This window comes from Arachis duranensis, chromosome 4 (assembly GCF_000817695.3).
Source record: "Arachis duranensis cultivar V14167 chromosome 4, aradu.V14167.gnm2.J7QH, whole genome shotgun sequence".
Taxonomy (NCBI): Eukaryota; Viridiplantae; Streptophyta; class Magnoliopsida; order Fabales; family Fabaceae; genus Arachis; species Arachis duranensis.
The window spans coordinates 90,803,582-90,814,686 of record NC_029775.3 but is presented as its reverse complement, the minus strand read 5'-3'; the positions used below and the strand labels follow the sequence as shown (position 1 = coordinate 90,814,686).

At 36.8% G+C, this 11,105-nt stretch overlaps 1 non-coding gene across 1 annotated transcript; it reads right to left on the bottom strand.

The window, feature by feature from the left end:
- Positions 1-2,754: 2,754 nt before the first annotated feature.
- Positions 2,755-2,858, bottom strand: LOC127747010 (small nucleolar RNA R71). The gene has a single exon (XR_008008815.1). It is a non-coding gene; the product is annotated as a small nucleolar RNA R71 (small nucleolar RNA).
- Between the last annotated feature and the right edge of the window lie 8,247 nt (positions 2,859-11,105).

Sequence of the window (11,105 nt, the reverse complement as noted above, 5' to 3'; positions counted from 1 at the left end):
TAAGGGATTCTATTCCAACATGATCGAGAACCAACAGATGATTAGCCGTGCTGTAACAGAGCATTTGGACCATTTTCACTGAGAGAATGGGATGTAGCCATTGACAACAGTGATGCCCTACATACAGCTTGCCATGGAAAGGAGTAAGAAGGATTGGATGAAAGCAGTATGAAAGCAGAGATTCAGAAGGAACACAGCACCTCCATGCACTTATCTGAAATTTCCACCATTAAATTACATGAGTAACTCTATCTTTATTTTCTGTTTTATTTATTTACTATTCGAAAACTCCATAACATTTACTATCTGACTAACGTAGATTTACAAGATGACTATAGCTTGCTTCATACCAACAATCTCCGTGGGATCGACCTTTACTCACATAAGGTATTACTTGGACGACCCAGTGCACTTGCTGGTTAGTTGGCGGAGTTGTGACTAAGTGTGATTCACGTTTGAGAGCATTACCAAGTCTTTGGAGCCATTGTTGATGATCACAATTTCGTGCACCAAGTTTTTGGCGCCGTTGCCAGGGATTGTTCAAGTATGGACAACTGACGGTTCATCTTGTTGCTCAGATTAGGTAATTTTCTTTTTTATTTTCTTTTCAAAAAGTTTTCAAAAATATTTTTCAAAATTTCTCACCTGTTTTCAAAAATTTTCAGAGTTTTCAAGAATGAATCCTAGAGTTTCATATAACATGTTTTAGCTTAGCTGGCTATTAAGCCATGGCTAATTCACAGGATTTTGATTAAGGACTTTGGATTCATTACTTTCTTTTTCCTATATGTTTTTCAAAAAATTAAAAGAAAATCCAAAAAAATTAATAAAATCATAAAATCCAAAAATATATTGTGTTTCATGTTTGAGTCTTGAGTCAATTTTTAAGTTTGGTGTCAATTGCATACTCATATTGTTCTTGCATTTTTTTTTTCGAAAAATTCATGCATTCATGGTGTTCTTCATGATCTTCAAGTTGTTCTTAGTAAGTCTTCTTGTTTGATCTTGATGTTTTCTTGTTTTGTATTTTTTGTTGTTTATCATATGCATTTTTCGTTTCTTAGAGTCCAAGCATTAAAGATTTCTAAGTTTGGTGTCTTGCATGTTTTCTTTGCATCAAGAATTTTTCAAAAATATGTTCTTGATGTTCATCATGATCTTCAAGGTGTTCTTGGTATTCATCTTGACACTCATAGTGTTCTTGCATGCATCATTGGTTTTGATCCAAAATTTTCATGTTTTGGGTCATATTTGTGTTTTTCTCTCTCATCATTAAATATTCAAAAATAAAAAATATATCTTTTCCTTTTTTTCTCATAAATTTCGAAAATTTGAGTTGACTTAGTCAAAAAAAATTTTTGTTTCTTATGAGTCAAGTCAAATTTTCAAATTTTAAAAATCTTATATTTTTAAAACTTTTTCAAAATTCAAATCTTTTTCATTTTTCTTTCATGATTTTCGAAAATTTCAAAAATTATTTTCAAAATATTTTCTTAATTTTATTTCAAAATTTTCGAAAATTATGCTAACAAGTAATGTGATTGGTTCAAAAATTTGAAGTTTGTTACTTTCTTGTTAAGAAATGTTCAATCTTTAAATTCTAGAATCATATCTTTTAGTTTCTTGTTAGTCAAGTAATTAATTTTAAAAATTAAATCTTTTTCAACCATATCTTTTTAATCATATCTTTTATATCATATCTTTTTCAAAATTTTATCTTTTTTAAAAATTTGATTTCAAATTATCTTTTCTAACTTCTTATCTTCTTATCTTTTCAAAATTGATTTTCAAATCTTTTTTTTTCAATTAACTAACTAAGTTTTTGTTTGTTTCTTATCTTTTTCAAAACAACTTAACTATTTCTCCCTCTCTAATTTTCGAAAATATCTCCCCCTTTTTCAAAATTATTCTTAAATTAATTAATTGTTTCAATTTTTAATTTTAATTTTATTTCCTATCTTAATTCTCGAAAATTATTAACTCCTTTTCAAAAATTATTTTCGAAATTCTTTCCCTCTCCTATTCTTTTATTTATTTATTTATTTACTAACACTTCTCTTCACCTCTCTTCATCTCAAATCACTACCCCTATCCTCACCCTTCTGTTTGGATTCTCCTTTCTTTATTCCCTTTCTTCTTCTACTAACAATAAGGAACCTCTTTACTGTGACATAGAGGATTCCTCTTCTCTTCTTTTCTTGTTCTCTTCTCTTTCATATGAGCAGGAACTAGGAAAAAGGCATTCTTGTTGAAGCTAACCCTGAACCTGAAAGGACTCTGAAGAGAAAACTAAGAGAAGCCAAATTACAACAATCCAGAGATAACCTTACAGAAATTTTCGAACAAGAGAAGAAGATGGCAGCTGAACCTAACAACAATAATGCAAGGAGGATGCTTGGTGATTATACTACACCTACTTCCAAGTTTGATGGAAGAAGCATCTCAATCCCTACCATTGGAGCAAACAATTTTGAGCTGAAACCTCAATTAGTTGCTCTAATACAACAAAACTGCAAGTTTCATGAACTTCCATCAGAAGATCCCTATCAGTTTTTAACTAAGTTTTTGCAGATTTGTGAGACTGTAAAGACGAATGGAGTAGATCCTGAAGTCTACAGGCTCATGCTTTTCCCTCTTGCTGTAAGAGACATAGCTAGAACATGGTTTGATTCACAACCTAAGGATAGCCTGGACTCTTGGGATAAGCTGGTCACGGCCTTCTTGGGTAAATTCTTTCCTCTTCAAAAGCTGAGCAAGCTTAGAGTGGATGTTCAGACCTTTAAACAAAAAGATGGTGAATCCCTCTATGAAGCTTGGGAAAGATACAAGCAGATGACCAAAAGATGTCCTTCTGACATGTTTTCAGAATGGACCATGATAGATATATTCTATTATGGTCTATATAAGTTCTCTAAGATGTCATTGGACCATTCTGTAGATGGATCCATTCACCTAAAGAAAATGCGTGCAGAAGCTCAAGAACTTATTGACATGGTTGCAAATAACCAGTTCATGTACACTTCTGAGAGGAATTCCGTGAATAATGGGACGCCTCAAAGGAAGGGAGTTCTTGAAATTGATGCTATGAATGCCATATTGGCTCAGAACAAAATGTTGACTCAGCAAGTCAACATGATTTCTCAAAGTCTGAATGGATGGCAAAATTCATCCAACAGTACTAAAGAGGCATCTTCTGAAGAAGAAGCTTATGATCCTGAGAACCCTGCAATAGCAGAGGTAAATTATATGGAGAGATCATCCTAATTTCTCATGGAAGGATCAACAAAAGCCTCAACAAGGCTTTAATAATGGTGGAAGAAACAGGCTTAGCAATAGCAAGCCTTTTCCATCATCCTCTCAGCAACAGACAGAGAATTCTGAGAAGAGCCCCTCTAGCTTAGCAAACATAGTCTCTGATCTATCTAAGGTCACTTTGACTTTCATGAATGAAACAAGGTCCTCCATTAGAAATTTGGAGGCACTAGTGAGCCAGCTGAGTAAGAAAATCACTGAAACTCCTCCTAATACTCTCCCAAGCAATACAAAAGAGAATCCAAAGAGAGAGTGCAAGGCCATTGATATAGTCAATATGGCCGAATGCAAGGAGGAAGGGGAGGACGTGAGTCCCAATGAGGAAGACCTCATGGGACGTCTCCCAACCAAGAAGGAGTTCCCTATTGAGGACCCAAAGGAATCTGAGACTCATATAGAGACCATAGAAATTCCATTAAACCTTCTGCTGCCATTCATGAGCTCTGAAGACTATTCTTCCTCTGAAGAGGATGAAGATGTAACTGGAAAGCAAGTTGCTCAATATCTAGGAGCTATCATGAAGCTGAATGACAAATTGTTTGGTAATGAGACTTGGGAAGGTGAACCTCCCTTGCTCATTGGTGAACTAGATACATGGGTTCAGCAAACTTTACCTCAAAAGAAACAAGATCCTGGCAAATTCTTAATACCCTGTACCATAGGCACCATGACCTTTGAAAAGGCTCTGTGTGACCTGGGGTCAAGCATAAATCTTATGCCAGTCTCTGTAATGGAGAAGCTGGGGATCATTGAGGTACAGCCTGCCTTATTCTCATTACAAATGGCAGACAAGTCAGTAAGACAAGCTTATGGATTGGTAGAGGACGTGTTAGTGAAGGTTGAAGGCCTTTACATCCCTGCTGATTTCATAATCTTAGACACTAGGAAGGAAGAGGATGAATGCATCATCCTTGGAAAACCTTTTCTAGCCACAGTAGGAGCTGTGATAGATGTTAACATAGGAGAATTAGTCCTTCAATTGAATGGAGACTACCTTGTGTTTAAGGCTCAAGGATCTTCTTCTTTAATAATAGAGAGGAAGCATGAAAAGCTTCTCTCAGTACAGAGTCAAAAAGAGCCCCCACAGTCAAACTCTAAGTTTGGTGTTGGGAGGCCACAACCAAACTCTAAGTTTGGTGTTGAATCCCCACAACCAAACTCTAAGTTTGGTGTTGGGAATCTACAACATTGACCTGATCACCTGTGAGGCTCCATGAGAGCCCAATGTCAAGCTATTGACATTAAAGAAGCGCTTATTAGGAGGCAACCCAATTTTTCTTTATCTAATTTTATTTTTATTTTATTGTTCTTTCATGTTTTATTAGGTACATGATCATGTGGAGTCACGAAACAAATACAAAAATTAAAAACAGAATCAAAAACAGTAGAAGAGAAAGCACACCCTGGAGGAAAGGCTTACTGGCATAGCATCTGGCTGGCGTTCAACGCCAGAACAGAGTATGGATCTGGCGTTGAACACCAGAAACATGCAGCAATCTGGCGTTAGGGGTGTAAGTTATCGAACCAGACCGAAATTTACCGCAAAACCAAACCGAAATTTACAACAACCGAATGAAAAATCGAAAAAATCGGTTTTTTCGAATTAAACCGATCGGTTCGGTTCGGTTTTCGGTTGGTTCGGCAAAAATTGAACCGAACCAAACCGAACCGAATAATAGGTTCAGAAATACTCGTTTTTACAAATTTGCCCTCTAACCTAATAACTAAACCCCCAAATCCCTAACTTACCACACCACTCAGTGCAGCCACACACAACCCCCAACACAAAGCTTCAGTAAACTCACTCTCCCTCTTTTTCCTCCATGCCTGAGACTCTGAGAGGATGAGAGCCTCAGAGAGCCAGTGAGCCAGAGAGCTACCGCCATCCTTCAGAGTTCAGTCGCAAGTCGTCCATCGTGACCGTGAAGGACGCCGTCGATCTCTATCGCGCCATCTCTAACTGCAGTCTTCACACCGTCGTCGATCTTCGTCTGATCCGTTCTTCTCTGTCGCCGAGCAACAGTCTCCGTCGCCAAACAAACCCTTAGTCCGAGCCCTCTCCTGCAACTCAGTGTCTTCTTCTGAGGTTAGTAACTTGATTTTTTCACAATTTGTTGTAATTTATGAGATGTTCTTGTTGCTGGTCTGTTCTCGTTGCTCTCATAAAAATTCATTGTCACAAGGTTATTCATGCATGTCTGTTGGTACCTGGTGGAAATTTGGCAACAAAATCGAATCTTTGTGATAAGATTGCCACTCACATACATACATACATGATACATGATGGAGAAATTTTCATTCTACTGCTAAAAGCACGCGTTGCATTTTCTATATATGTTTTTATTTTATTTTATTTTGTTCCGTATCTTATGGTGAATGAATGTGTTTTTTGGCATCTTGGAAGCTGATCTCACAAATAATTTTATTTATGCCAAAAATATTATATGCCAAAAAGTCTTGAAATGTATTGAAATGAAGAGCAAGTTAGAGATAATTTATGCCAAAAATATTATATGCCAAAAAGAATATTTAAGAATCCATTGAGATGAAGTTTGAAATGGAGAGAGCGCAAGTGATAAATATTTCCTGTAAAAGTTTAGGAAGAATTTATCTTTTTAGTTGTGTTTATCTTTTTCTTTCATAAGAAAAAACAATATATTAGGAACATATAAAAGAACTATAAATTATTAATTTGTTCGATAAAAATATTCTTTAAATGCTGTTGCTACTTTATCTTTTTAGCCTTTGATTGTTTTTATCTTTATATATTGTTGTTGCTTTAATAACCTAATATGTTGTTGCTGTTGCTTTAATGACCTAATATGTTGCTGTTGCTTTATTTTGCTTTAATTAATGTGTTTTGAACTTAGTATATTTCATAATTTGTTGCTGTTGCATAAATGCTGGAAAGTGGCTTTTTGAACAAGTTTGAATGCTGATTTCCAATAAAATTGCTGTCTTTGTTGTTCATTATTATGCATTCATAGTTTATCTTTATAATCTATATTGATGTCTTTGTTTTGTATTTGTAGAAATTTCATTAACCGGAGAAGATGATGATGAGTCTAGTGTGGATTCAGATTAAGCATGGTGGCTGTTTTGGTTTTTATTTGGTTTAAAGTGGTTGTTTCACTTTTTAAAGTGTGTTTGTTTTTATTGTTTGCTAGACATTTTTAATTGTCTTTGTTTTATGTTTAATTGTTGGGACAAGTTGAATTTGTATTGAATTTGGATGTCATGTACTCTTGTTATTTTAGTTGATTGACGATTTTAAATTTCATTTTATGATGATTTAATTCTGATTATTAGGTTTAAAAAAACCGAAAAAACCGACCGAATCAAACCGCTGTTGGTTCGGTTTGGTTCGGTTCGATTGTCTAGAAAATAGCAAACCGAATGGTTGGTATTATTGTAAAACCAAACAAGTCAGTTCGGTTGGTTTTTGGTCCAAAACTGAACCAAACCGAACCGATTACACCCCTATCTGGCGTTTAAACGCCAGGATTGCACACTGAGGAAAGCTGGCGTTCAACGCCAGAAACATGCTGCAGATGGGCGTTGAACGCCCAGAACAAGCATAAAGCTGGCGTTGAAAGCCCAAAACAAGCATCAATCTGGCATTCAAATGCTAGGATTGCCTGCAGAGGGCGATTTACACGCCTCATTGGTACAAGGATGTAAATCCTTGACACCCTAGGATCTGTGGACCCCACAAGATCCCCACCTACCTCAACTCACCTTCTCTCTTCTTCACCAATCACCTCAGTCTCTCTTTCTCATCACCTCTTCACCACTCACATCCATCCATCCTTCCCACCCAAACCCACCCTAAATGGCCGAAACACAAACCTCTCTCCCTCTCCTCCATATCTTTTTCTTCTTCCTTTCTTTCTTCTTTGCTCGAGGGCGAGCAACATTCTAAGTTTGGTGTGGTAAAAGCATAGCTTTTTTGTTTTTCCATAACCATTGATGGCACCTAAGGCCAAAGAAACATCTAAAAAGAGAAAAGGGAAGACAAAAGCTTCCATCTCAAGGGTCCACAGCTCAGTAATAGAGCATTTGACTGCACATCAAGAGAGCCCACTCATGGACTTCATCAAGAAATCCTTGAGATGCCTCAAGGGATAAATTGTCCTCCACACAACTATTGGGAGCAACTAAGGATAGGAGCACCAAAATCACTAGGGATCATGCAACAGAAGCAAGGAAGAGACATAAAGGAGCTCAAGGATACCATTGCCCCTTCAAGAAGAAGGCGCCACCATTACTAAGGTGAACTCATTCCTTCTTCTTAATTCCCTGTTTTTCGATTTTAAGCTATATGTTTGTCTATGTTTGTGTCTTTATTATATGATCATTAGTGTCTAGTAACTATGTCTTAAGGCTATGAATAATTCCATGAATCCTTCACCTCTCTTAAATGAAAAATGTTTTTAATTTAAAAGAACAAGAAGTACATGAGTTTCGAATTCATTCTTGAATTTAGTTTAATTATATTGATATGGTGACAATACTTTTTGTTTTCTGAATGAATGCTTGAACAGTGCATATTTTTTGATCTTGTTGTTTATGAATGTTAAAATTGTTGGCTCTTGAAAGAATGATGAAAAGGAGAAATGTTATTGATAATCTGAAAAATCATAAAATTAATTCTTGAAGGAAGAAAAAGCAGTGAATAAAAAGCTTGCGAATAAGAAAAAAAAAGAAAAAAAAGAGAAAAAAATGGCGAAAAAATATTTAGAAAGAAAAAGAAAAAAACAAGCAGAAAAAGCCAATAGCCCTTAAAACCAAAAGACAAGGGTAAAAAGGATCCAAGGCTTTGAGCATCAATGGATAGGAAGGCCCAAGGAACTAAAATCCAGGCCTAAGCAGCTAAATCAAGCTGTCCGTAACCATGTGCTTGTGGCATGCAGGTCCAAGTGAAAAGCTTGAGACTGAGTGGTTAAAGTCGTGATCCAAAGCAAAAAGAGTGTGCTTAAGAGCTCTGGACACCTCTAACTGGGGACTCTAGCAAAGCTGAGTCACAATCTGAAAAGGTTCACCTAGTTATGTGTCTGTGGCATTTATGTATCCGGTGGTAATTCTGGAAAACAAAATGCTTAGGGCCACAGCCAAGACTCATAAAAGTAGCTGTGTTCAAGAATCAACATACTTAACTAGGAGAATCAATTACACTATCTGAAATTCTAAGTTCCTATAGATGCCAATCATTCTAAACTTCAAAGGAGAAAGTGAGATGCCAAAACTGTTCAGAAGCAAAAAGCTACAAGTCCTGCTCATCTAATTAGAATTAATGTTCATTGATATTTTGGGATTTATAGTATATTCTCTTCTTTTTATCCTAACTGATTTTCAGTTGCTTGGGGACAAGCAACAATTTAAGTTTGGTGTTGTGATAAGCGGATAATTTATACGCTTTTTGGCATTGTTTTTAGATAGTTTTTAGTATAATCTAGCTATTTTTAGGGAATTTTTTCATTAGTTTTTATGCTAAATTCATATTTCTGGACTTTACTATAAGTTTGTGTATTTTTCTATGATTTCAGGTAATTTCTGGCTGAAATTGAGGGACCTGAGCAAAACTCTGATAAAAGGCTGACAAAGGACTGCTGATGCTGTTGGATTCTGACCTCCTTGCACTCGAAATGGATTTTCTGGAGCTACAGAACTCCAAATGGCGCGCTCTTAATGGCGTTAGAAAGTATACATTCAGAGCTTTCCAGAAATATATAATAGTCCATACTTTATTTAATATTAGACAACGTAAACTGGCGCTCAACGCCAGTTCCATGCTGCATTCTGGAGTCAAACGCCAGAAACACGTCACGAACCAGAGTTGAACGCCAAAAACACGTTGAAACTTGGCGTTCAACTCCAAAAGAAGCCTCAGCTCGTATAAAGATCAAGATCAGCCTAAACATACACCAAGTGGGACCTGGAAGTGGATTTATACATCAATTACTTACTTCTGTAAATCCTAGTAGCTAGTTTAGTATAAATAGAATTTTTTACTAGTGTATTAGACATCTTGGACTATCTAACTCCTTTGACCATTCAATCTTTCATGGGGGCTGGCCATTCGGCCATGCCTGGACCTTCATCACTTATGTATTTTTAACGGTGGAGTTTCTACACACCGTAGATTAAGGGTGTGGAGCTCTGCTGTACCTCAAGTTTCAATGCAATTACTACTATTTTCTATTCAATTCCGCTTGTTCTTATTCTAAGATATTCGTTGCACTTCAACATGATGAATGTGATGATCCGTGACACTCATCATCATTCTCACCTATGAACACGTGACTGACAACCACTTCTGTTCTACCTTAGACCGGGCCCATATCTCTTGGATTTCTTAATCAGAATCTTCGTGGTATAAGCTAGAATTGATGGCGGCATTCATGGGAATCTGGAAAGTCTAACCTTGTCTGTGGTATTCCGAGTAGGATTCCGGGATTGAATGACTGTGACGAGCTTCAAACTTGCGATTGTTGGGCGTGATGACAAACGCAAAAGAATCAAGGGATTCTATTCCAACATGATTGAGAACCGACAGATGATTAGCCGTACTGTGACAGAGCATTTGGACCATTTTCACTGAGAGGATGGGATGTAGCCATTGACAACGGTGATGCCCTACATACAGCTTGCCATGGAAAGGAGTAAGAAGGATTGGATGAAAGCAGTAGGAAAGTAGATATTCAGAAGGAACACAGCACCTCCATGCACTTATCTGAAATTCCCACCATTAAATTACATGAGTAACTCTATCTTTATTTTCTGTTTTATTTATTTACTATTCGAAAACTCCATAACATTTACTATCCGCCTAACTGAGATTTACAAGATGACTATAACTTTCTTTATACCAACAATCTCCGTGGGATCGATCCTTACTCACGTAAGGTATTACTTGGACGACCCAGTGCACTTGCTGGTTAGTTGTGCAGAGTTGTGACAAAGTGTGATTCACGTTTGAGAGCGCTACTAAGTCTTTGGAGCCATTGTTGATGGTCATAATTTTGTGCACCAGCTACCATGCAATGTAGCCTTGGTAAGTAGATCCATTTCGGCATGACGTCTGGCCATGAAGAAATACTCGTTCAATCCATCCCTGAGAATTGCGTCCGGATTTCCTGCGTCTATGCACCGATCTACGAATCGTCTCTCGCCCCGGTCCGGGTACTTTAGAAAGGAAACCCACGACATGGTCCACACCATGGCATGCTTGTATACCACGGCCGACCGCCCGGCGTCTAAAAACCCCTTGCAAGTCGACTCCAAGTTGAGAAGGTCTTGTATAGAGTTGTTTGCGACTTTCGTCGCAATCCTCACCCATATGTCACGTGGGAGCAGTTCAAGAGGAAATACGGCCGGTCCTGAACGTCGCCCACAGGGGGTTCGATGCTTGGAGGCTCCGTCCATGCAGAATCATCACCTCCCATCACCTTTAACCATGTATTCCATTGGTGAGGTCAAGAAAGAACGCCGGTGAGAAAGTATTTAGTAGCAGGAGACTGTATCACTTGGCCTGTTCAGACTTCAGATGCGTCTATACCGCTTTTATGACAAATTTTTGTTTTTATTTTTTAATATATTTTTCAAATTGTGCGTAATTTTTTTTTTCAACGTTGCAACCAAACACATTGTATATTAATCATAAATTAGATGCCGAACATAAATAAATAATATATTTAATTTTGATAAATTAATAAATTACTTATTAAATAAAAATATCATTATCTAATATAATTAAATACTATAGTTATAAGTGAATTAGTTATAATTGCATT